Genomic DNA, 26,121 nt, shown 5'->3' with positions numbered 1-26,121 from the left:
CAGCCTTGCAACTGGCACAAAGTGAGTAGCCAGCCCGTGGCCCTTTAAGGGCTCCGGGGCCGGGAGGGGGGCAATAGAGTTTCCCTGGTGTTGGCCAGAGTGGCCACCAGGGAAACCTGGGAAGCCTTAGCCTCCCACTAGTTCGAACTAAAGGGCTACACAGCCCTTAGTTCGAACTAGCTAGTTCGAACTAGGCGTTAGTCCTCGTGAAATGAGGTTTACCTAGTTCGAACTAAGCGCTCCGTTAGTTCGAATTAAGTTCGAACTAACGGAGCGCTAGTGTAGCGCATAGGAAAGTTAGTTCGAACTAACGTCCGTTAGTTCGAACTAACTTTCTAGTGTAGACATACCCTCATTTAGTATAGCCAAGCTTTTTATTAAAGCCAGTCTGATCTGTAGAAGTATGTTAATAACGAGGTTGCCTGCTGCAGAATGGTGAAATCTTAAACTCACCAGCAAAGGTAATGGGGAATTAAAATAATATTTTAACAATGAATTTATAGTTGAGTGCAACCATTTTGACATAGCTGTGGAAAATGAGATGATATAAATCAGAAGTATATTTGACATTGAGGGGGATACAAATAGACCAAATTCCATAAACCTGATAAAAACTAGAGTTGCTAAAATATTAATCATGCTGAAGATGTAGATGATTTGGCAACCTCCAGCCATCTGGTTATAGTCAAAACACCCATTTTCCAAACTTCTAGATTGGAAGGCTTGGAGACAGAATAAGGAGGTATGTTATGCTCAGATTCTTTCAGTTCTTACGTATAGTTCCATAAACAAAATATTTTAAAATAAATGCTGGGAATTCCAACATTTTGCTATATTGCAAAATGTTGATGAGCGTGCCACATTTTTTAAAAAATTGAACAATACCTTATTTAGATATGTTTCTGAATCACTCAATAGTTTGTTAGTATCACATAGGTCTGAGATTTTTCAGAAGTGCCTTGGGCAATTAGGTGCCCAAATTCTGTTGTAAGTCCATGGGAGTTGGGCACCTGATTGCCTTAGGCTATTTTTGAAAATCAGAGTATATTTTTACTAGGTTCATGTGATCTTTTGACCCAAGGTATGCAGGTATTTACCACCATGTACTTTCCAAAAACAGTTAGGTTGCACATTAGCAGGTTTAAATGTGTAGGGCCTGATTCTGATCTCTCTTAGGGTATGTCTACACTACAGCACTATTTCGAATTAACTTAATTTGAAATAGTTAATTCGAATTATGCTAATTCAAAATAAGTCATCTATACACAAAAACTATTTTGAAATAGCGTTTTGCTATTTCAAAATACCATGTCCACACTGAATGGACCCTGAACCGAAGTTAAGGCTGGTCGGAACCAGTGCCAGCAGGGCATCAAATTAGGACTTAGTGTGTGGGGCTGCTGCCCAAGGCTAACTGAGCTTCATGCTTAAAGGGACCCTACCACCACCCCGGACAGACAGTTCTCAGAGTTCTCCGCTTGCTTGTCTACCTTAATGAGGGACAGCAAAGCAGTCGTGTCTTGGAATGCCCTGAGTGCCTGCACTCGGGACACCACAGCACTCGGCAACATGGATCCAGAGCTGCCCCTGGGCACACTGGTGCCTCTCATGGAGTCGTTGCCATCAGTCCGGCTGCGCTTGCTGCAGGCTGCCATCCAGGGGGTCCATCGAGGGGCTGTCAGGATCCAGGAAGCCTTAAGGGAGAGCATCCACCCCGAGGAGCCCTCGGAGCCTCCCCGGTCCTCCTCACTGGGGGCTCGTGCTTCATTCCTCCCTCATGTCCTTCCACTTACCCCTCCCTAGCCCCCCTTCCTGATGTCAAATAAAAGACACGTATGTTCAAAAATAGAAACTGGATTTATTGAACAAAACTGGGGGGAATGGACCTCTGGGGAAACTGTGAAAAGGAGGTCTACTCAGCACTTAATTCAAAATAGCTATTTCGAATTTGGTGTTACTCCTCGTAGAATGAGGTTTACCAAATTCTAAATAAGTGCTCCACTATTTCGAATTTATTTTGAAATAGGGGTTTGGCTGTGTAGATGCTATTAAAGTTAATTCAAAATAACTGCTGTTATTTCGAATTAACTTTGTAGTGTAGACATACCCTTACATTAGTTTAACTCTACTGACTTTGATACAATTACTTGTTATTTTCAGGCCTTATTTATATCTATGAGGCTATGTCTACACTACGAGATTATTTCAAAATAATAACTCTGAAAATAACTATTTCAAAATAATGCATGTCCACTACAAATCCCTATCAAAATAGCATAGATCTATATTGAAACAATGTGTCCACATTCACTGGAGTCCCAATTGCATGTAAGGATCCTCTGAGGCATTCCAGGAAGTGCATCAGGACAGCATGCTGTCACTTGTAGCTGCTTCTTGAGGCTATCTGAGGCTTGTGCATAAAGGGGCTCCCCTTTAAAGCTGTTAGTTATGACTCAGACTCTTCTCCATTGCTCTTTGAGGGACAGTAAACTCACACTGCATGCTCTGGTTGCCCTTGTGAATAACACAACACTCCCACTATGGAGCTGGACCTGCTGAAAAGCAATCATTGGCTGCTGCAACTCCTAGCACAGTTTATGCAGGCTGCCTATGTGGTGCTGCAGGAGCAAGATGACCAGCCTGGATTGGGGAACCTCCTTGCCCAGGTGCTCCTAAGCACCACATTGCCTCCCACACTCCCCTGTACACTGTGCACTGCCGCTTCTGGCACTGGGAGACCAGTACCGACTGTTGGGACCAGATCATTATGGAGCAGTGGGACAACCAGCAGTAGTTCCAGAACTTCTGCATGTGGAAGCACACCATCCTGGAGCTCTGTGAGTGGCTCGCCCCTGCTCTCCAGTGCTGGGACACTCAGATGAGATCCACCATTTCTCTCCAGAAGTATGTTGCCATTGCAATTTGGAAGCTCGCCACACTGGAGAGCTACCGCTCTGTCAGGAACCAGTTCACTGTGGGGAGATGAACCATCAGGGCCGTGGTCATGCAGGTTTGACTCTCTTGCTATTGTCCTAGGAGGATGGTGAACTCCTGGAATGGACTTCCCTAGGGAAGGGGGTTGGTGGAATCCCCATCGCTGGAGGTTTTTCATTCCTGCCTTCACAAAGCCCTGCCAGGGATGGGGTAGTTGGGATTAGTCCTGATGTGGGAAGGAGCTTGGGCTCGGGGAACTCCTAAGGGCTCTGGTAACCCTATAATTCTATCTTTCTAGAGGTGGTAAGGGCCATCAACACCATCCTGCTGCACAGGGTCATCACCCTGGGCAATGTGGACCCCATGGTCACTGACTTCGCCAGCATGGGCTTCCCCAACTGTGGGGAGCCATTGACAGCACCCACATCCCTATCTAGACCCCTTACCACTGGTCCTCCGATTACATCAATAGGAAAGGGATCAAGTATCAGAGGGGTAGCCGTGTTAGTCTGAATCTGCAAAAGCGACGAGGAGTCCTGTGGCACCTTATAGACTAACTGAAGTGTAGGAGCATAAGCTTTCGTGGGCAAAGACCCACTTCGTCAGATGCTTTTCAATGGTGCTGCAGGCCCTCATTGGCCACCAAGACCAGTTTACCGACATTAACATCAGGTAGTTGGGGAAGGCTCATGATGCCCTTGTTTTTAGGAACTCCAGCCTGTCTCAGAAGATGTATGCCAGCACTCTTTTCCCTGACTGCAACATCAGGGTTGGGAATGTCAACATGCCCATCTGCATCATGGATGACAGCCTATCCCTAGCTACCCTGGCTCATGGAGCCCTATATGGGATGCTTCAACCCCACCAAAGAACGGCACAACACCAGGCTCAGCAGTTGCTGCATTGTTGTGGAGGGTGCCTTTGGCCATCTCAGGGAGAGAGACTGATATTTCCTCACCCACATGGACTGCAGTGACCAGAACAGCCCCCAAATGGTGGTGGCCTGCTGTGTCCTCCACAACCTCTAAGAGAACAAGGGGGAGACACTGCTGCTAGGGTGGGAGACAGAGGCTGAGTGGCTTGCAAGGGCTTTAGAACAGCCAAGCTCCACTGCCATCTGGCAAGTCCATCAGGGGGCTGTGCTCATCAGGAAGACCCTGAGGGAGAGTCTCAGCCAAGGCCAGCTGTGACACTCTCTCCCCCTGGCCTACTCACAAGGGTCTTCTGCATAGCCCCTGTGTGCCTTTCCTCCCACAACCTTCTCTTCTCCTCCCCTCCCTTACCCTCCCCTCCAGACCAAATAAAAAAAAAACCTTTTTGTTTGAAACAATAAACTCTGTTATATTTAATTGGGGGGAATATATAACTGGGGAGGGACTGGTGAAAGGACCTAGGAGGGGAGAGAAAGGGGAAGGAAGGGGGGATGAGGGACTCAAGGATAGGGCTGGGACTGGCACTGGCACTTGCCTTAGGTGTGTCATGATACCTTGACAGCTCAAGAGGTCCCACCACCTCCTGTGCAGGGGCCTTGGTGGCTGTGTGTGTGTGGGGGTGTGTGGTGGGGAGGGGAGCTAGGAGGAGAAGCCAGGGGGTGGGGGCAGGGAGGGAGTGGGTGCAAGAGGGAATCGGGGGGAATAGGTGCTGGTGAGCAATTGCTGGGCCACTCAGTGGTGGCGACCGGGTGCTCAATGGTGATGTTGTATTCCATGTACATCACCTCATGCTGCTGGGACAGCTGCTCCCAGATGTTGTGGTGCAGCTCCCAGGCAGCACGGTGTTCCTGGCAGTCACCCTCAAAGTTGTGGTTCAGGGACTGGAGGCACTGGGGTGTTCCCTCTCTAGGTCATCCTGGGGTCTTCTCTGCCTGTGGCTCTAGCAGGGTTGTGCTAATGGCACAGGAAGTGGTGAATGTACCACACTCACAGCTGGTCTACCTGTGAATAAAAGTGAGAAGCATAGTCATCCCAGGAGAAACTCTGCATGAAGCCCAGTGCACTAGCCCTAATGTCTGAGCCAACACTGAAGATCTCAATTCAGAAGATGATGGCTTCAAACAAGGCAATCTGATGCCTGCACAGTGGGCACTTTCCTGCAAGATCACATACATCCCAGGGGAGACTCACTACCCCCACGTCCCAGGGACAAACGGGTATGAGAAGGTGGCCACCAGGCCAGGAGCCTGTGGGTGGGAGGGGGGACAGGGTAGCTCAGCTTCCCTCTGTGTTCCACACACGCCAGTTCTGACACTGGTGGCATCCCACAGAGAGAGACTTTCTATTCCTGCCCACTGGAGAGAGGGTGTTGGGGGAGGTGTGTGTGAGCAGCAGAGGGAGCTTTCTGGAGAGAGTGCTACAGGGCCCCCTCTGCTTCCTCCCCTTGTCAGGCTCCCCTGCAGGGGATTGGTGTCCTCTGCCTCGCCACACTTAAGTGGGAGCAGATACTCAAGTGAGAGAATGGGCATGAGCCTGTGCCGTGTGTGGCAGTGCTGTATGTTTCCATGACCCCAGCCTCCTTAGTGGTGGCTTGTGGTGGGAAGGTGTCCCACCACTGGGTCCAGAGTAAGGCAGGCCTGTCCAGGAACCTTGTGAAAAGGAGTAATAGATGCCTGTGTGGCTGCCTCGTGGGGCTGTCTGCTCTGGAATGATGCTCAGGTTGTTGTGCACAGGGAGTTGTGTGATCCCCAGGCTGAGAAGTCTGAGTGAGGAGCATGCAGCCCACTGCCTGCCCCTGGGTGTAGATAGGGAAAGGTTGAGAACTCGTCTTAAGTGCCTTCCCCAGCCTCATCCGAGCCCTGGGAGACATCCTGGAAGCGAGGGAGCAGCTCCAGGGTGTTAACTATCTCCTGGCTGGTGGGCACCATATCCAGGCTAGCTGCCTCCTCGTTCTCCACCTCTTCCTCCTCCTCCTCCTGGTCCACAACCCCATCCTCCTGAAGGCTGAGGATGGGCATTATTCAGGCTGGAGTCCATGACAAGGGCGGGGAAGGGACTGATGCTCCCCCCCCCCAGGATACCATCCAGCTGGGAGTAGAAGTGGCAGGTCTGGGGTGCTGCTTCAGATGGGGCCTTGGCCTTGGTGTAGGCCTGGCACAGTTCTTTAATTTTCATGCACATCTGGTCCAGTGTGCGTGTGTGGCTCTTCTGGGCCAGGCTGGTGGACCATTCAGCCATAGATGTCAGCATTTCTGCACCTGGTGTGGAGATCCTGTAGGTTTGAGGCCTCATCCCAGACCTCTGAGATCCAGGATCTCCACACCAGTCCGAGGAGGCTGCTGGTGTGCTTGCAGCTGTAGGTTGCTCGGAAGGAGTGTTGGGATCTGCCACGGCAGCAGGGAAGGCTGTGCAGGGTCCTGCTATGTGGCACTGTGTGAACAGGGCCCGTGTCATGCCACAGGCCCTTTCCCTTCTGCCTGCAGCTTTAAAGCCCACAAGGGAAGGGAAACTATAGAGTTTTGAGGGGTGTGGACAGAGTGACCACCAGGGCAGCTGTGAGAAGCCCCGGAGGCTAATTATTTCAAAATAAACACAGCTGCGCCATCCACACTCACCCTATTTCAAAATAGCGATTTCGAAATAGGTGTTATTCCTCATGAAATTAGGGTTTATTATTTCTAAATAAGCCTATTATTTTGAAATTACTGTAGTGTAGACATGCCCTAGGACTGTTCATCTAAGTTCAGAATGTACTCACCTCAGGTTAGATAAACTTCTCATAACTATAATCACACATTGGAGAAAATACCTTTGTTTTATCTTGCTTTCCTGTTGAAAGCAATTTTAACACAAAATTTGCTAACGTAAACCAATGTATCAATTACATTTTACATATTCTGCCCGTCATATGCTTTACAACATATTTAAGTCCTTTCTTGATTTCTTTAGACAAATATACAGTGACACTTATACGAAGAGCTACTATTATAAGCACTCGGAACTTAAGGCAGTGACCAGTTATGCCCTCTATGATCTTGGCAAATCAGATGGATTAGTAGTTCAGTGCATCTTTCTATTTAGCTTTATTTCATTCTGTATATAGCTGTTGCATTCACACACTTTGAAATCTGAGAAGTTAAAATTAAACAGTTTGCTAACCTGTCTAGCAGTGAGAAACTGAAAATCACACCTTCTATGTGCATCAGACAGTGTTTTGTGTTGGTGCATATTTTTGACGACGAAATTTTTAGTAGAAGAGAGTGAGACCCTTGAGAAAACATACAAATTTAAGGACCTTTAAACTGAAAATGCCAAAGCAGTATTCAGAAAACAGGATATGATGCACATTACTTCAGTACATCAACGCAAACTTTTCTGAAACTATGACTTCAAATGCTCCTGTGCCCCATAAAGTCATACTGGAACATGAGGAACAATCTAATGAATAAGACTTTTTCCAGTAATGAGTACAGCAACTTCCTTTCTGGGCCAGTACTGCAATTGAACTAATAGTTATCTCCTGCCAACAGCTTAAAAAGCTGCCTAGCTAATCTGTTTCTCTACTTTGTGTGTCAAAGGTGAAATCTATCTTGACTTGTGCAGTAGTTCTTGTGTTTGTCAGAGCATGATGACTGCTGGCATTTCCTGCTTCAAAAGTTCCCTCACTGAAAATGTCTCACCATGTTGCATGTCGTACCTATTGGGCTGCAACCTAAAAAGATGATTGGATAAGAATCAGAGAAATAACACAAGAGTTTTTGATGCCCAATTATTCGAGGGTACATATTATTCCCCATTGATATCAATATCAGACCTGGAATTTTTTATTACTGTATTTTGCTATGTGGTGCTAAGAAGTGACATCAGATAAAATGTGCAGAGAAGCAAATTTAATAGCAGTCTGTGTCAGTCTCCTTTACATTCTGTGGCCAGGCCCACTGTTACCAATAGATTTCTTCTCTTCTTCCATAGCCTCCCCCTTCATAATCTTAAACACCTCTGCCCCGTTCTCATTTTCTATTGCTCTCCTCAAGCATCTTTAGTTTTAAATTCTCTCTTCTGTCTGTTCTCACATTCTTAAAATCACTCCTTCTGTGACCATGCTATTTGGAGTTGTCTTGCACATTTTGTGTGCCAGGCTAAGTCCCTTTCCTTTTTCCGGTCCCTCCTTAAAACTACAGAAGGGTGAATTCATTGGGGCTAATACTGAATCACTTCAGCCATCAGGAGATTTAGCTATACAGGCAGTCCCTGGGTTACGTACAAGATAGGGACTGTAGGTTTCTTCTTAAGTTTAATCTGTATGTAAGTCGGAACTGGCGTCAGCCGCTGCTGAAACTAATCAGTTCAACAGCGGCTGAATCTGGACGCCAGTTCTGACTTACATATGGATTCACCTTAAGAAACCCAGGCGTCCCCAAGTCAGCTGCTGCTGAAACTGATCAGCGGCTGATTCCAGGAAGCCCGGGGCAGAGCAACTCTGCCTCGGGCTCCCTGTAGTCAGCCCCTCGTCAGTTTCAGCAGCGGCTGACTTGGGGACGCCTGGGGCAGAGCATCTGGGGTGCTGCTGGGTTGCTCCAGTAGCGCCGAGGAGCGGCGCTGCGGGACCAACCCGGCAGTGCCCCAGCTGCTCTACCCCAGGAGTAGGCAAGAAAAGCCTGGTCTTCTGGGCGGGGGGGCACTAGCTGCACCCCCCCCAGCAGACCAGGGAGACGCGGGTGGCGGAACTGCCCGCGTCCTCCACGGCTTTGCTCCGTCTCCCTGGTCTGCTGACCAGGGAGACGGGGAGCAAAGCCGCGGAGCACGCCCGTAGCGGGACAGCCCAGGCGCGCCAGGGCTGTCCCGCTGTGGGCGTGCTCCAAGGCTTTGCTCCCGGTCTCCCTGCAGACCAGAGAGACGGGGAGCAGCTTTTCTTGCCCCGGAGGACGGGGGCGGCGGGACTGCAGCACATCTGGGCGTCCCGCCGCTCCAGTCCTCCGGGGCGAGAAAAGTCCCGTTCATAACTGTGGATCCGACATAAGTCGGATCCGCGTAACTCGGGGACTGCCTGTACTCCCCAATTTGCCATTCCTGTGACCCTTGTGATTCTGTTTGTGTGTCAATTCTCTATCTGTAATGTTATGAGATAATGGTTTTTTTCTCCAATAGTTCTTTCTAAAGGCGTTGAGGATAAATATATTGTTTGAGTAAAGCTTTGTGAATAATTGATATTTTTAATTGGCTAGCAATTAAATACAGTCAGGAAAATCTTTTAGCATTGAACCAAAATCAAAATGTTTGGCAAAGCAAAAAGTTAAAGACATTAATTTAGGTTGAACAAAATATTTCTACCCAAAATGAAACAATTTGGTTTGATCATTTTAAAATGTTTTTGATTTTTTTGATAAAATGCATGAAAATTTTCAAAGGAAAAGTTGTTTTGAACTGAAAAATTAAAACATTTCTTTATGAAAATGTCAGTTTTAGAGAGGGGCTTCAACGGAAGCAATTAGGTGACAGGGACACAAATTGATTAAACTTTTTAGTATTGTTGGATCTTCATTTTTTCTGGAAAAAAGTAGATGATGGAAATAATTGATCCGAGTGTAGTAATGGGGGTCATAAAAGTATGTAGATAGAAAAGTAGGAAAGATGGGCACAGAGTAATCAAGGCCATGTGCCCACTCAAATGAGTAAATTTGCTAGGAGCATTGCAAGATGTGGGGAAGAAAAGCTTTACACTATAATAAGGGATACGTCGCTATGTATGTTCCATCTGTGCACCTGAGACATGATCCCTTTAATGACTCCTGCTTAGTGAATGCATCTCCATGCCATTCTTAGCAAAGAACAGCTTGAATTTTACTTATTTTGCCCATTTGAAGTGGTTTGTTTCTGTAAGGGCAGTTGGAGGGCCTATTCCCTGTGTTTTTCATGGACAAGGCACATACTAATACTAGGTATTAAAATTTCTCTTGAAAATTTTGTAAGAGGGTCAGTTTAAGATTTTCTGTCCACTAGATTTTCCATCTTCTGCTGAGATTGATTTTGCCAGCTTTCTACATTTACTTAAAACTTCCAGTGTGTCCTAGATCAACTAATAGACTGTTTTCAAAAAAATCTGTAATCCTGTTCTGAACTTTTAACTAATCAACCCTGTTTTTAATAAATCACTAAAAACTTATCTGTGAGTTTCCAAAAACCCTCCTAACAAAAACACCAGATCCCCCAAATGCACAAACCTGTCAGAGGACTATGGATCATGGATACCACCATAATAATTTATTTTTGCATAATGTAGTTATAATTAAAATAAGACAAAAATATTGATTAAATATAGGTATTTATTTGAAGGCCTGTCTCATGGCAATGAGGTATTATGTTATTCAGGCTATCTGCATTTGTCAGTGCTACCATGTTTGTCACCTTCTGAAATTGTCCATTTGAGAAAGAAGTCATAGAATCACTCAGGGTATGTCTACACTACCCCGCTAGTTCGAACTAGCGGGGTAATGTAGGCATACCGCACTTGCAAATCAAGCCCGGGATTTGAATTTCCCGGGCTTCATTTGCATAAGCGGAGAGCCGCCATTTTTAAAACCCCGCTGGTTCGAACCCCGTGCAGCGCGGCTTCCTAGTTTGAACTACCATTACTCCTCGTGAAATGAGGAGTAACGGTAGTTCGAACTAGGAAGCCTAGTTCGAAGTACCTAGTTCTTGCCCCGTGTAGCCGCGCTGCACGGGGTTCGAACCAGCTGGGTTTTAAAAATGGCGGCTCTCCGCTTATGCAAATGAAGCCTGGGAAATTCAAATCCCGGGCTTCATTTGCAAGTGCGGTATGCCTACATTACCCTCCTAGTTCGAACTAGGAGGGTAGTGTAGACATACCCTCACATGGTTTACAGTGAACTACCTTCTGGAGATTATTTGGAGTATTTAGTAAATGGATATTTTCAATGTGAACTATTGTGGGTGGGTCAGCGAGCAGAACTTGATTTTAGTCAGCTCCATCTATTAAGAAACAGGTTCTACTATTTAAAATCTCTTGGGAAAGGATTCTACTATTTAAAATCTCTTGGGAAAGGATCACAAAAGATAGTGTCTTATTTCTCAGGACACAAACCCATATCCTTGACTTCTCCAAAACAAATCATAAGGGACTAATTTCCCTTTTCTCTTTCTCTCAGCTTTTAGGTAATAAAATCATTTTTCTTTCTTCAGAAAAGAGAAAATAAAAGTTGCTTATACTCCCATTGCTTCAGGGAGTATATAGAGTCAGCTTTTTCACAGATGGATAAGCAAGAGCTGGTGCCAGATTTTGTTAGGTTTAAAAATGAAATGTTTACCATTATGGTTTGGGTTCAGGAAGTATTCTGTTGTTTGCCTCAAAGCTCAAAAAAATCAAGAGATCTGCTGACGAGTGTAAAAAGAATATTTATTAATACAAATTTCTACATAGACACACATTTTTAGTTCTTTAAAATACAAAAAATAAGTGATCAGGAAGACTCTTTTCTTGCCTTTTCCCAGCTGCGAACCCATCTAGCTTACTTCTTCCCCTTTTTTCAAAGCTGATTTATATCACAACTAGAAGTTTTTATAGTATATAGAGTCACAGAGAAGTCTGACTGGAAGGGATCTTGGGAAGTCATTTCATCATAGAATCCTAGCACTGGAAGGGACCTTGAGAGGCCATCAAATCCAGTCCCCTGCGCTCACAGTAGGACCAAGTACTGTTTAGATCATACCATATAGATGTGTATCCAACCTGCTCTTAAATACCTCCAGTGATAGAGAGATTCCACAACTCTCTGTGCTGAGGGAGGAGCAAGTATATCTAGAACATCCCTGTCTGCGGTTTATCTAACCTGTTTTTAAAAACCTCCAGTGACAGGGATTCCCCAGTCTACCTTAAGTCAGAAGCCTATGCCAGTGCTTAATTAGCCTTCCAGTTGAACAGTTTTTCCTAATAGCTAATCTAAACCTCCCATGCTAATAGTTACTTCTTAATCTCCATTTATTCATGTGTTTGTTTATTTATTTCCATACATATCCCACAACTGAAATGAGTTAGATCTGGGTTATATAGGTCCAGATCCCTTTTACTCCCACTCTTACTGACTGGCTGCTTAATGAGAAGCAGCTGTGTTTTTTTCTTCCCTGTCTGAGACAGTCATTCTTCCGTTGTTCTCTTGGTAACTTACTTGTCCACTATGAGTTCTCAAACATGGTGAGATTGGGTCTGAGGTTGCCTCAGCTAATTCTTTATATATCCTGGATGAACTTCCTGACTTGACATCTAAGTTGCTGGTGCTAAGCTGGATGTCAGCTCTTTATCACTCCAGTCTCTTAGCCACTCAATTACCTAAGAGACTCTGCCAGCCTCTTCTTTGCCTTGAAGGTTAACTTCAGATGCGTCCCAATCCTTACACTCCTGCGAAGAGCACTCCACTGTAGTATCCAGCCCTTTCAGTGGGCATTCACAGAAACTACCAAGTTTGCTGTCTCTAAAAACACAGTTGTACACATCAGCTTGTTTGGTTCAGCTGAGGAGTCACATTTTACTTAACACAACACCAACATAAATTTATAGCAATAAAACAAATAATAAGTTTATTAAAAAAGATACGAGATACAGAGTAAAGGTAGTGAGAACAGAATTGGTTAAAAAAATCCAAAAGCGTACTATATTTCTAAAAGAATAAACATAACTTTAGGAGGATACCATTCTTGCCCTATGTTAAGGGTTTCCTTTTTAATTAACCAACTGTGGGCTTTTATCACCAGCCCCCTTTGAGCCTAGTTTAAAGCCCTTCTCACTCGATTGGGACATTGATGTCCAAAGACGTTCTTTGCTTTCTTGGTCAGATGGACTCTATCTCTTCTCAGCAATCCTTCCCAGAAAAGCACACCATGGCTGAAAAAGCCAAAATTCTCCCATCAACAATATTGTGCATTCTTCTGCAGGATGCACATGTCCCTGCTTAGGTCTGTACTTTCAGCCAGATTGCCTCTAGACATAGCAGCTCAGACAGATCTTTTTCTTTCTCCCAGTGAAGGATTTTAACCCTTAGTTCGCCTCTTGGTATGGAGTTTGCATACCCCATTACATACATACTTTTATTAATAATATGCATTTACTCTTCAGTTGACAATAACTTTTCTTACCCGTCAAATTATGAACAGCAGTAAAAAAGTTTCAAGGCAGAAGCCCTTTGTTAAAAGCCTCAATCATATCAGGTGTTATTAAGCACAATTATTACCTCTGAAATGTTAGAACATTTATTCTAGTTGAGAAATTTAGGTTACATTTTGTCACTGAAGTTCAGATTTATCCTAAACTGTTTTGATTCAAAAGTAAGTGAAAAGGTCAGGGATTAGATATGACTGTTACTTGATTATTATTACTTGACTATACATGATTAGATAAATGAGTTCAAATTAGCTAGAGACATAAAGGGTAACAAGAAAACATTTTACATAAATATTAGAAGCAAGAGGAACACCAAGGACAGGGTAGACCTGTTAATTAAGAGGGAGAAACAATAACTGGGAATGCTGAAATGGCAGAAATGCTTAATGACTTCTTTGTTTTGGTTTTCTCCAAGAAAGTTTGTGGATATTGGACATCTAACATAGTGAATACTGGTGAAAATGATGTAGTTTCAGAAATTAAAATAGAAAAAGAACAAGTTAAAAATAACTTAGGGTATGTCTACACTACCACCCTAGTTCGAACTAGGGTGGTAATGTAGGCAACCGGAGTTGCAAATGAAGCCCGGGATTTGAATTTCCCGGGCTTCATTTGCATCTCGCTGGGTGCCGCCATTTTTAAATATCCGCTAGTGCGGACTCCGTGCTGCGCGGCTACACTAGGTAGTTCGGACTAGGCTTCCTATTCCGAACTACCTTTACTCCTCGTGTAACATGAGCATGGATTTGTAAAGAACAAATTATATCAAACCATGCTGAAAGGGCACAACAAGTGGGGTTCCACAGGAATTAGCTTTGTGACCAGTTCTGTTCAGTGTCTTCATCAATTCTTTAGATAATGGCATAGAGTGTTGTGGATGATAGCAAGCTGAGAGGAGTTGCAAGTGCTTTGGAGGATAGAATTATTTTTCAAATTGATCTGGATAAACTAGAGAAATGATATGAGGTAAATAGGAAGAAATTCAACAAGGACAAATGCAAAGTGCTCCACTTAGCAAGGAACAACCAGTTTCACACATACAAAATGGGAAGTGACTGTCTAGGAAGGAGTACTATAGAAAGGGGCTTGAGGTTATAATGGATCACAACCAAAATATGAATCAATGGTGTGATACTGTTGGGAAAAAAAAGTGAACATCATTCTGCTATGTATTAATAGGAGTGTTGTAAGCAAATAATTATTTCACTCTCTGTGTGCTGATTAGGCCTCACCTGAAATACTGTGTTCAGTTCAGGGCATCATAGTTCAGGAAAGATGTGGACAAATTGGAGAAGGTCCAGAGAAGAGCAACAAAAATGATTAATGGTCTAAAAAAGATGGCCTTTGAGGGAACATTGAAAGGATTGGTGTTGTTTAGTCTGGAAAAGAGACAACTGAGAGGGAACATAACTTCTGAATTCCTAAAAGGCTGTTACAAGGAGAAGGGGAAAAGAATTGTTCTTTTTAACCTTTGAGGCTAGGACAAGAAGCAATGGGCTTAAACTGCAGCAAAGGAGGTTTAGGTTGGACATTAGGAAAAACTTCCAAACTGTCAAAGTAGCTTAGCACTGGAATAAATTGCTGAGGGAGGTTGTGAAATCTCCATCATTAGAGATTTTTAAGAGCAGGTTAGACAGACATCTGTCATGGATGGTGTAAATGGTGCCTGGTCCTGCCATGAATGCAGGGGATTGGACTCGATCCTCTTGAGGTTCCTTTTAGTTCTATGAATTTATTATTATAATTACTCCAGATATTAATCACTAGTAATTAAAAGAGATATTATCATTTGGATAATTTAATGCAATTCTTCTTATTCATAATTTAATACTGTAATATGCAGCAGAAATCTTCTTAGTAAATAAGGGTACTTTTTATTAGACATTTCATGGTGCTAGAAAAATTTATGTGTTGAAGTTGTTTTTATTCCCTGATCAGTCAGCCAGTACACCTGTGTTCAGTTTGGGCGAGTTAGTTCTCATTAACTCTTCAAGGTCAACTGAAACTTTGTTCCTGGTTGCCATGTCCATAAATGTATGAAGTAGCACCTCCCTTCCACTCAATTTTAATATTTTTACATATACCTTCATTAAAAAGTCATGCTGTCTGATTGTGAAGATTATCTGAATACAAATTGATGCACTGCAGTCTCTTACTGCTTTTGCATACAGACTGAAATAATAGCACCAAGACAAATGAACCAACCCTATTCATCTCAATGGGGTGTTATCTCTTCAGGTAAATTATGGCAATTTAAACATCAAGAGAATAATTTTACTACTGATCATTTTACTAAAAGCATCTAGCTAATGTGCTTCTCCTCTGTGACTGGATGCCCCATTTATCTGAAAGGACATTCCCTAGGAACAAGGCTGCAAGTTTTAAATTGAGGCTGGATTAGTAATCTAAGCATGAGGCTAGATTTCCTAGACTAATATCTAGACTCTCTGGAACCGCAGTTTCAAATCCTGGCAGGCAATCCTGCCAAGTGTCATACTTTTCACTTGACACTCATTTGGTTTTTGGTATTTCGCTCCCTCACAGCTCTGCTGACATCTCCCATGTCGAACAAGAAGCAAATGAGGTTTCCTCTGCAGTTCCTCCCTTGTACCCAATGATGGCTGTTGTGTAGGCTGCTGGAGCTATCTTTTCTCCTACTTTTTCTCTGCCCCTGCACTCTTACACCTATATCATAGGGAAAGCAGAGTGTGCAGTCAGATGGAAAAGGCCAGTTCTCACTTGACTGCTTCATGACCTTAGCAGTGACCACATCAACCTCCTCTGCAATGGGAAATAGGGCAGAGACATGACCAGTGGTAGAAGAGCGATAATGGGGGTAGGTTAATAGTAAGGATTATGAAGGGTGCAAAAATGATTATGGGGAAAATGAGCTGAAGGAGGAAAGGCAGGGAGGAATTAATTTGGAGAAAGAAATTATTAATGGGAAAGAATTCAGGAAAAGCTGAGGCAAGAGTGGACCAGAGAGGTGACGAAAGAAGGTATGGAGAAAGGGAGGATAAGAGAGATGGGCAGAAGGAGGAGAGAAAACACTGAAGGTAAAAGTCTGAAAGGGAATCAGGAAAAAATACTATTTGAAAAGGGAAAGATTAAGAGAGGAAAAAATAACTCATTCACAAAAGGATGAAAAGCAGGGAAAATTACAGTGAGAGAAAACAGAGACAGTTGTTACCTTAGAACTGTATGCCTCAGAGTTTGAAACTGAGATACTGAGGCTTTTTTTCAGTCACCGACTCAAATCCAGTCCAGTCATTAACCTCAGACAGTTGTTTGTTCATCTAAATAAGATTAGTTGGTGGTCTTAATCTAGATCCTAGAAGCTAGTTTTCCACATCAGAAAAACCACCATCATAACTGGCAGCCTTTTTGGCAATTTCAGCCAAAAGGATGAAGCATGAATAGCACATAGACTGAACTAGTCTATCATCTTCAGAGGTGGTCCCTTCTGAGCAGGGATGAGATGCATTGGCAGATAACTGTTTTAGTATCCTGTTAATGAAAAGAGAGGACTTCTTGGGCTGTTATGATGACACATTCTGCATACAGTAAATTTAGTGATTAGTCTGTTTTATTTTGAACTTTAAAAAAGTAAATGTACTGTTCACTAACAGGCACTCTGTGTGAAAAGGCATAAGGATAGTATTGGTTTACACACTATATATAAAGCTCACAGTATTTCATGACTTTACAGTATTTAGAAGATATCAGTGTATGTTTGTGTTTGCCTTGGTACCATTCCCATTCAATTAAATCATCACGTTCAATGCATCAAATTGCATATAACTGAATATACTTGTGGGTACTGAGTTTGCATACTGAACAGAGACTTTTTCAGAGACTTTTAGTTTGGAAAAAAGAAGATTAAGGGGGGACATGATAGCGGTTTTCAAATATCTAAAAGGGTGTCACAAGGAGGAAGGAGAAAATTTGTTCCTCTTGGTTTCTGAGGACAGGACAAGGAGTAATGGGCTTAAAGTGCAGCAGGGGAGGTTTAGATTGGACATTAGGAAAAAATTCCTAACTGTCAGGGTGGTCAAATATTGGAATAAATTGCCAAGGGAGGTGGTGGAATCTCCCTCTCTGGAGATATTTAAGAACAGGTTAGATAGACATCTGTCAGGGATGGTGTAGACGGAGCTTGATCCTGCCTTGAGGGCGGGGGGCTGGACTCGATGACCTCTCGAGGTCCCTTCCAGTCCTATTATTCTATGATTCTATGATTCTATAGATAGCTAAGTTACTCACTTTCATAGTGGATTTTGATGGTACAGGCAGTCCCCGAGTTACGCGGATCCGACTTATGTCGGATCCGCAGTTACGAACGGGGCACTTCCTCTCCCTGGTCTCGAGCAGACCAGGGAGAGGAAGCAAAGCGGCGGCGGAACGCGCGGCCAGCTGACAGCCCAGACGCGTCTGGGCTGTCAGCTGGCCGCGCGCTCCGCTCTGCTCCTCCCCCCCCCCTCTGCAGACCAGGGGGAGGGGGAGCAGAGCGGAGCAGAGCGGAGCAGAGCAGAGCGGAGGAACGCGCAGCCAGCTGACAGCCCAGACGCGTCTGGGCTGTCAGCTGGCCGCGCGTTCTGCCGCTCTGCTCTGCTCCGCTCTGCTCCCCCTCCCCCTGGTCTGCAAACCATGGGTGGGGGGGGAGGAAGCAGAGCGGAGCACGCGACCAGCTGACAGCCCAGACGCGTCTGGGCTGTCAGCTGGCCGCGCGTTCCGCCGCTCTGCTCTACTCTGCTCCCCCTCCCCCTGGTCTGCAGACCTGGGGGACGGGGAGCAGAGCAGAGCAAAGCCACGGAGCCCGAGGGCAGCAGGATAGCCACGGCGCGTCTGGGCTGTCCCGCTGCCCGCGTGTTCTGCCGCTTTGCTCCCCGTCCCCCTGGTCTGCAGACCAGGGGGACGGGGAGCAAAGCAGAGCAAAGCCACGGAGCCCGAGGGCAGCAGGATAGCCACGGCGCGTCTGGGCTGTCCCGCTGCCCCCGTGCTCCGCGGCTTTGCTCCGGATGCCTATGGTACAGCAGCTGGGGCGCTGCCGGTTGGTCCCGTAGCGCCGCTCTGGGTGCCACTGGACCAACCCAGCAGCACCCCAGCTGCTCTGCCCCAGGTGTCCCCTAGTCAGCAGCTGCTGAAAATGACCAGTGGCTGACTACAGGAAGCCCCTGCCCCGGGCTTCCTGGAATCAGCCGCTGATCAGTTTCAGCAGCAGCTGACTTGGGGATGCCTGGGGTTCTTAAGTTGAATCTGTATGTAAGTCAGAACTGGCGTCCAGATTCAGCCACTGTTGAAACTGATCAGTTTCAGCAGCGGCTGAATCTGGACGCCAGTTCCGACTTACATACAGATTCAACTTAAGAACAAACCTACAGTCCCTATCTTGTACGTAACCCGGGGACTGCCTGTATATGAAAAGGATGGATATTATGATTTTACCCCACCTCTAGTACTTTTAGTTATCAAAATACCATTTGGTTCAGAAGTGAGATATAAGAGCGCTTCAGAATATGACATGTAAACTGTCTTTCTCTTGAAAATAGTGAAAATTAAATTTAGAAATAACAATCCTGTCCTATAATATTTCATATTTATACAGCAGCTGTTCACCCCAAAGGCATCCAAAAAGCCTCACAAACTATGTATATACTGAAGTGCTGAAATGCAGCCACCTCTGACTTCAAGTGTGGTAGCCAACTGGCATAAACATGCTGTATAACGATGAGTGGAGGAGGGCCAAGGACATCAGAGCACATTCTTACTTAAAGTGCTGTGGGATCTTTCACATTCCCACAGAATGAACAGGAATTTGTGGTTTAATTATACCTCAGAAGACTCCCATATGTGAACATGGTACTAGATTTCTGTACCTGGGATGGGCGAAGGACTGAAAAAATGGTGCTGAGATTTAAACTGGTGTGTAGGAATAAATATCCCAAACCTTATACTGAGACTTCACATGGTCTGAAACAAGCAATGAATATAGAAGAGGGACTTTTGCTCTTTTCTTATTGCCTCAACCATTTTGAGTCATGAGAGTACAAAGAAAATTCACAAAGCAAAGTAACAGACCTTTGAAGAGGCTTTATTTTAAGACCAGTGTCAGGGTCAAGACGGCTTTAATTTGATCTTAAAATGCTACGTGAAAAGATATGGCTCCTTTGAATAGGACTTGGCACCCACTTCTACAACCCCATGCTCCCATGAATAATCTATAGTCAATTAAATGCCCCCAATTTATTTTTTAATGTCATGAGGGGGATCATTGAAAGGGGCGGGGTTAAAAGCCTGGCCCATTCATCTAAAGCTCTTGAAATCATTTGCTATATGGATGTTGATCCTTAAGGAGCAATTTATGAAGAAGGACAACTGTGAATAGAACAACTCTGAGACAGATTGTACTCTGCCCCCATTCTGCATGATCTAGCCCTCTGCTACTTCAACTGCTGCTCCAAAACCATTCTATCATGCCAGCTAAGAAATTTAATCACACATGTGGTGGCTGAGGTGTGTATGAGATTAGCAATTGCATCCAGAACTGAAGTGTGTGAAGGAAAATGGGGCAATAGGCAAAGTTAATGAGGGAGAAATCCTAGTTCCCAAAAAGTTCATGTTATTGTTCCTATAGATCTGTAGCAGCCCAGAGCCACTTACTCATGGGCTACATAATGCAAGACTGGAATATTAGCATAGATTGAGCTACTGTGTTTCTCTCTATACATCATAGAATATCCCTCCCAATGAAGCTGCAGGTTTGCCCTATTGTCTAAACTGGCCTTGTGTAGTTCCTTGAAGATTAGAAGGAACTATGTACATTTTAAACTAAAGTAATTTGCTTCTTTTTTTGTGTGGGAGGGTTCTGAACTAAACCCATGTTTAGTAGTTCCTGAGATGAATGGCTATTCTCAGTGCTATGCCAGCTGGCTACTCACATACAGTTCTGTGCGTAAGCTTTGGAATGTACTATTAAACTTTGAAAGTTTGTTGTTTTATTAAGACACCATATTTTTTCCAGACAGAGCTAGTTATCTGATGTTGAATAGATTCACTTCTCTTTGCATGTGTTTTAAAAGCAAAATCATTGCTTATAAAAAAGCAATTTTATCTTTTTATGACTATGATAACACGAGACTTTTAGTTTGTTATTCTTTTTAAACTTTACTAAAGAGGAAATTAAACTTCATCTTTTCTTGAATCAGTTCACATTGAAAATAAAAATCTGAAGAGAAAAAATGAAAATTAAAAGATTTAAGAACATAAGAAACAAGACTTTTAGACAAGATAAGTGTGTGACAGGTATTAGTATTTCAAGGTGCTACTGGATTGATGCAGCTAAAAATGAGATAAGGCACATTAAAAGCTGAGATCATTCAAGCTTGTAAGAAATTGAATATGAGCAATTATGAAATAGTTGAGCTATTAAATAAAATGTATGATTTTGTGAACCTGGAAAATATAAGACACCTTTTGTGTGACCAAGTGCTCAATCACTAAGTCTTCCTCTTAAAATATAAACATAGGAAATAGTGTTTAGTGTGAGAATGAGGATGTTTAAAAAGAAACAGAACCTATTTTATGCAGCCGTCTATCACTTCATTTGGTGAGAAGCATTACTCACTGTGAATAAAACATTACATCCAAGTGTTTAACTTTAGCATTTTTGTTAGCAGTAACCACTGGAAAGTAACATTGTTGGCATATGCAACATAGGAGCCCTAGTGTAAGAGACAGGAAAGTAGCCTCTTTCATGCTTATATAATTATAAATACTTGTATCTGCAAACTCCATTAGGAGGCTTTTTCTGTACTAAAGAATCGGATTCCTTTTGGTTAAAGCCATTAAAACAGAATCCTCTTAGGACTCATCCAAAGAGTTTTCCTTGACTAGACCAGGGCAGGCATAATAGTTTTACCCAGGGTGTTGCCCTAAATCATATAAAACTGTGATTCAACAGTAAATACAGTTTTGATACTTGGGGTCTTAACTGGGATACCTTATTGGGCAGCCAGTGCTGGTGACAGATTTCGCTGGACACTGGGTAAGGTGGGCGAAGGGGGGCTTGGCTCTGGGCTAACCTCCTCCACACAGCTTTTAGTGCTGCTTGGACCATGCTGCATGGGGCTCGGGTGATGATTTAAAGGGCCTGGGGCACCAACTGTTGCTGCTATAGCGGCAATGGCACCCAAAGCTGCAGGCTCTTTTAAATTGCCAGGCACCAGAGCAACTGCCCCCTTTTCCACCACCCCCATTCTCATTGGTGGCCTTGTGGGCAGCCTATCATACCAGTTCAGTGGTTGTGCCAATGAAGAAAAAAAGTCCAAAAAAATCCCAGTCTCAATAATCTTTTAAAGTGAAGTGAATAGACATGACAAAAGGGGAGAACAATATCTCATCCTTATGTAGCCCAAGGTCCAGTGTGTTTCAGCAGCAGCCCTGGGAACTACAAGTTGTGGACTACAAACTGAGGCATGTTGGGAGAACTTCCTGGTTCCTGCCAGGATGTACCCTCTGCCCCCAGCAGGGTCTCAGCAAGGACTGTGCTAGAAGCAGCACACAGGCTACATGCTGAGAGAAGGGGCTGCTGAACTGTTTTCCTGTTCTATGTTTTTTACAGAATAAAGCCTGTTCCTGGTGATTTGTCGGAGTGGGTCTGGTCTGAGGTGCACTCACACATACACAACGCAGAGCACACCAAGCAGCCTCAGGCCTAGCCCTCCCCCCACAGTGGTGTAAGAAGTCACAAGCTTCCCCTATGCTGAATAACCTCACACTGGGCTAGCCAACAGGAGGGGTTACACTTATTTATAATTTTGCCAAATAAATACAGAAACAAATTAAAGTGTGGTGAAGGACCTGATGATTTGTCTCACCAATCATGTGATTCTGCTTCAGCTGAAATCAATAGAAGTTTTGTGACTGATTTGAGTAGGATCAGGCCTCCAGACCATAATATCCTCTACCTTCATTAGAGACAAATCCACATGTGAAATGAAATCTTAGACTAGGTACCTTAGACTATTAAAACTTCCATTATCAGCACAGCAATGTTCAGTGGCCAAATACAGTAAAAGCTCTGTTATCCTACAATTAATTAACCAGAAAGCTCAATTAACTGGCCTTTCTGATACCTTCCAATGCTGGCGGGGCAATAAATGCCCACAGGCCAGATGCGGTTAGCCAGAGATAGCCCCTGGCGGGATGCCAGACACTTTATTTACTTGCACGTCTGCACTATGGCTACTCACGGTTCTTGTTGGCTGCGGATCGCTGTTCCTGGCCAATAGGAGCTGTGGATAGTGATATGGACCAAGACACTGAATCTCACAACTCCCATTGGCTGGGAACAGCGATCCACAGCCAGTGGGAGCTGTGAATGGTTATGCTGCAGATGCGCAGGTAAATAAAGCATCTGGCAGCCATCAAATCATGTCGGGCCTACAGTCCACTTATTGTCCATCCCTGCCAAATTCAAATATTCAGTCTAATAACTAGGACTAGTATATTACCCATCATGTTATACAATTGTGCATTTTGCACTCTAATTTTATGCAAAAGAGGCTGAAGACAAGTAAGTAAACTATATCAGGAATTTATTCAAAAAAGCAGCTTCCAGGGTGGATCTTAAGGTCATTACAGATTCTACCCAGTCTCCTACACTTTCTACATCTACAGTGATGACTGATGTTTATAATGATGACCCTGAGGCACTGCAAGATCTTGAAGTGCCGTCTGAATCATCAAAGAAAGATTACATTGTGTTCAGTATTGTTTTAGTGTGAAGTGTATTTTTAGTGATCTGTATGTATGCCATGCACTGCTCATAGTGCTATGCAGTGTCCAGAAGATAATCTACTTTATAGAAAACTTTACCCATAGATACCTGAGTGATTCAAGAAATGAACCACTCTCCAATGCTGTTCTGCTAGCTCTGATATCTAGAATATTGGATTAACTGGCAACCCCCATTTACCTAACATGCTGGACAAGAGAGCTTTTACTGTATTGCGAATACACGGTGAAATATATGCTTATTAATTTCAAATGTCAAAATCCAAAACTTTTTTTCTAGATTTCCAGGTTATATTTTAATTGCAATTAAAAAAATCCTATCTTGATGTAAAATCCAAAAAGAAATAAGGCACTGGTCATTTTAACCTCCAATTATCTAGGTAATGAATCAGAGGGGTAGCCGTGTGCCTCTGCAAAAGCGGCGAGGAGTCCTGTGTCACCTTATAGACTAACAAGTGTTGGAGCATAAGCTTTCGTGGGCAAAGACCCACTTCGTCAGGTGCATGTCATCTGACGAAGTGGGTCTTTGCCCACAAAAGCTCATGCTCCAACACTTCAGTTAGTCTATAAGGGTATGTCTACACTACAACGTTAATTCGAACTAACTTAGTTCGAATTAGTTAATTCGAACTAAGCTAATTCAAACTAACGGATCCAGACTAAAAAACTAGTTCGAATTAGCGTTTTGCTAATTCGAACTAGCATGTCCACATTAAGTGGACCCTGAACCGGGGTTAAGGATGGCCGGAAGCAGTGCCGGCAGGGCATCAGAGGAGGACTTAGAGCGTGGAGATGCTGTCTCAGGCTAGCCGAGGGCTGTGCTTAAAGGGTCCCGACCCCCACGCCGGACAGACAGTTCTCAGGGGTGCCCCGCTTGCAAAGCAGTCCTGGCTTGGATTGCCTGGACTACCCACACTGGGCACATCACACCACTCAGCCATCAGCCTGGCTGCACTTGCCACAGGCTGCCATCTGGGGAGAGGGGGCAATTGGGGGGCTGCAGGAGAGCTTCCACCCCGAGAAGCCCGCAGAGCCAGCCCAGTCCTCCCCATCGGCTCGTGCCCCATTACTCCCTCACCTCCTTCCACTTACCCTTCCCTAGCCCCTCTTCATGAGGTACAAAATAAAGATAACGTGTCTTCCAAAATGGAATCTGTCTTTATTGAACAAAACTGGGGGAGACTGGGAAAGGGAGGTGGGAGAGGGGAGGGCAACTAAAATGATCAGGGGTTGGGAACAGGTCCCATATGAAGAGAGGCTAAAGAGACTGGGACTTTTCAGCTTAGAAAAGAGGAGACGGAGGGGGGACAGGATAGAGGTCTCTAAAAGCAGGAGTTGGTGGAGAGGGTGCATACAGAAAAGTTCTTCATTAGTTCCCATAAAGAAGGACTACAGGACACCAAAGGAAAGGAATGGGTAGCAGGCTTTAAACTAGTAACAGAAAGTTGTTCTTCACAAAGCAAAGAGTCAACCTGTGGAACTCCTTGCTGCAGGAGGCTGTGAAGGTTAGAACTAGAACAGTGTGTAAAGGGAAGTAAGATCAAGTCATGGAGGTTGGGTCCATGGAGTGGTATTAGCCAGGGGGTAGAAATGGTGGAAGGCTGGAGAGGGATGGCACGAGACAAATGGCTTGGTCACTGTCTTCGGTCCATCCCCTCCAGGGTCCCTAGGGTTGGCCGCTGTCGGCAGACAGGCTACTGGGCTAGATGGACCTTTGGTCTGACCCAGGACGGCCATTGTAAGCTCAGGGCTCAGGGTCGGGGGTCTCAGTGGACCCCCTTGATTCTCTTGCACACCTGCTCCTGGGTGGCCAGGCTGGCAGCTCTCCTGCCCTAGACGGACACTTTCCTGTGCCTATTGTGGAGATCGTGGATGAGGTCCACAATGTCTGCACTAGCCCAGGCGGGTGCCCACCTCTTGCGGTCCTGAGCAAGCTCCCGGGAGCCGCCAGCCTGGTCCCAGGAAGAGGGGGAGGGCTGGGGGGCATCGGGTGGGTGGCTCGATCCGTGCCAGGTGCAGGGTCTGCTGGCTGGGTGCTGGCAGGCTTGCACCTGGCACGGGCACCGTAGCCAGCCTGTGCCCCTTTAAGGAGTCCGGGGCTGGGAGGGGGACAGACGAGTTTCCCTGGTGTTGGCCAGAGTGGCCACCAGGGAAACCTGGGGAGGGTTAGCCTCCCACTAGTTCGAATTAAGGGGCAACACACCCCTTAATTCGAACTAGCTACAGGCAGTCCCCGAGTTACGCGGATCCGACTTATGTCGGATCCGCAGTTACGAACGGGGCCGTTCCTCTCCCTGGTCTCCAGCAGACCAGGGAGAGGAAGCAAAGCGGCGGAACACGTGGGCAGCGGACAGGGCTGTCCACTGCCCACACGCTCCGAGGCTTGTCTCTGCTTTGCCCCCCCCCCCGTCCCTCTGGTCTGCAGACCAGGGGGACGGGGGAGGGGCAAAGCAGAGCCAAGCCGTGGAGCGCCCGGCCAGCTGACAGCCCAGACGCGTCTGGGCTGTCAGCTGGCAGCACGCTCCGTGGCTTGGCTCTGCTTTGCCCCCCCTCTCCCCCGGTCTACAGACCAGGGGGACGGGGGGGGGGGCGGGGGGCAAAGCAGAGCCAAGCCGCGGAGCGCGCGGTCAGCTGACAGCTGTCAGCTGGCCGCGTCCTCCGCGGCTTGGCTCTGCTTTGCCCCCCCCGCCATCCCCCTGGTCTGCAAAGCAGAGCCAAGCCGCGGAGCACGCGGGCAGCGGACAGCCCAGACGCGTCTGGGCTGTCCGCTGCCCGCGTGTTCCGCGGCTTTGCTCCCCGTCCCCCTGGTCTGCAGACCAGAGGGATGGGGAGCAAAGCAGAGCTAAGCCACGGAGCCCGAGGGACGCCAGTTCCGACTTACATACAGATTCAACTTAAGAACAAACCTACAGTCCCTATCTTGTACGTAACCCGGGGACTGCCTGTAGTTCGAACTAGGCTTAATCCTCGTAAAATGAGGTTTTCCTAGTTCGAACTAAGCGCTCCGCTAGTTCGAATTAAGTTCGAACTAGCGGAGCGCTAGTGTAGCGCCTATCAAAGTTAATTCGATCTAACGTCTGTTAGTTCGAATTAACTTTGTAGTGTAGACATACCCTAAGGTGCCACAGGACTCCTCGCTGCTTTTATCTCGGTAATGTAAACTTCAAATGTGTGTAGGAGTATGTGGTTTACCTTGACTAGTTAAATAAAGGTAAAAGCTACTTATACCTCTACTAGGATTTTGCACTGGGGGTAGCTATCTCAGCCTATGTCTACACACCAGGTTAT

General features: G+C 45.3%; 1 protein-coding gene across 1 annotated transcript in view; it reads right to left on the bottom strand.

Moving 5' to 3' along the window:
* The window catches only part of LOC142830168 (uncharacterized), a 163,633-nt gene extending 137,844 nt beyond the window's left edge, over positions 1 to 25,789 (bottom strand). Inside the window, exon 1 of the mRNA XM_075933337.1 lies at positions 25,740 to 25,789. The gene's annotated coding sequence lies outside the window, so the exon portion shown is untranslated. The remainder of the gene's footprint in view (positions 1 to 25,739) is intronic.
* Positions 25,790 to 26,121: the final 332 nt, after the last annotated feature.

The sequence above is a fragment of the Pelodiscus sinensis genome, chromosome 7 (assembly GCF_049634645.1).
Source record: "Pelodiscus sinensis isolate JC-2024 chromosome 7, ASM4963464v1, whole genome shotgun sequence".
Lineage (NCBI taxonomy): Eukaryota > Metazoa > Chordata > Testudines > Trionychidae > Pelodiscus > Pelodiscus sinensis.
The sequence above is the reverse complement of the archived record's forward strand: the minus strand, read 5'-3'. Positions and strand labels throughout refer to the sequence as shown.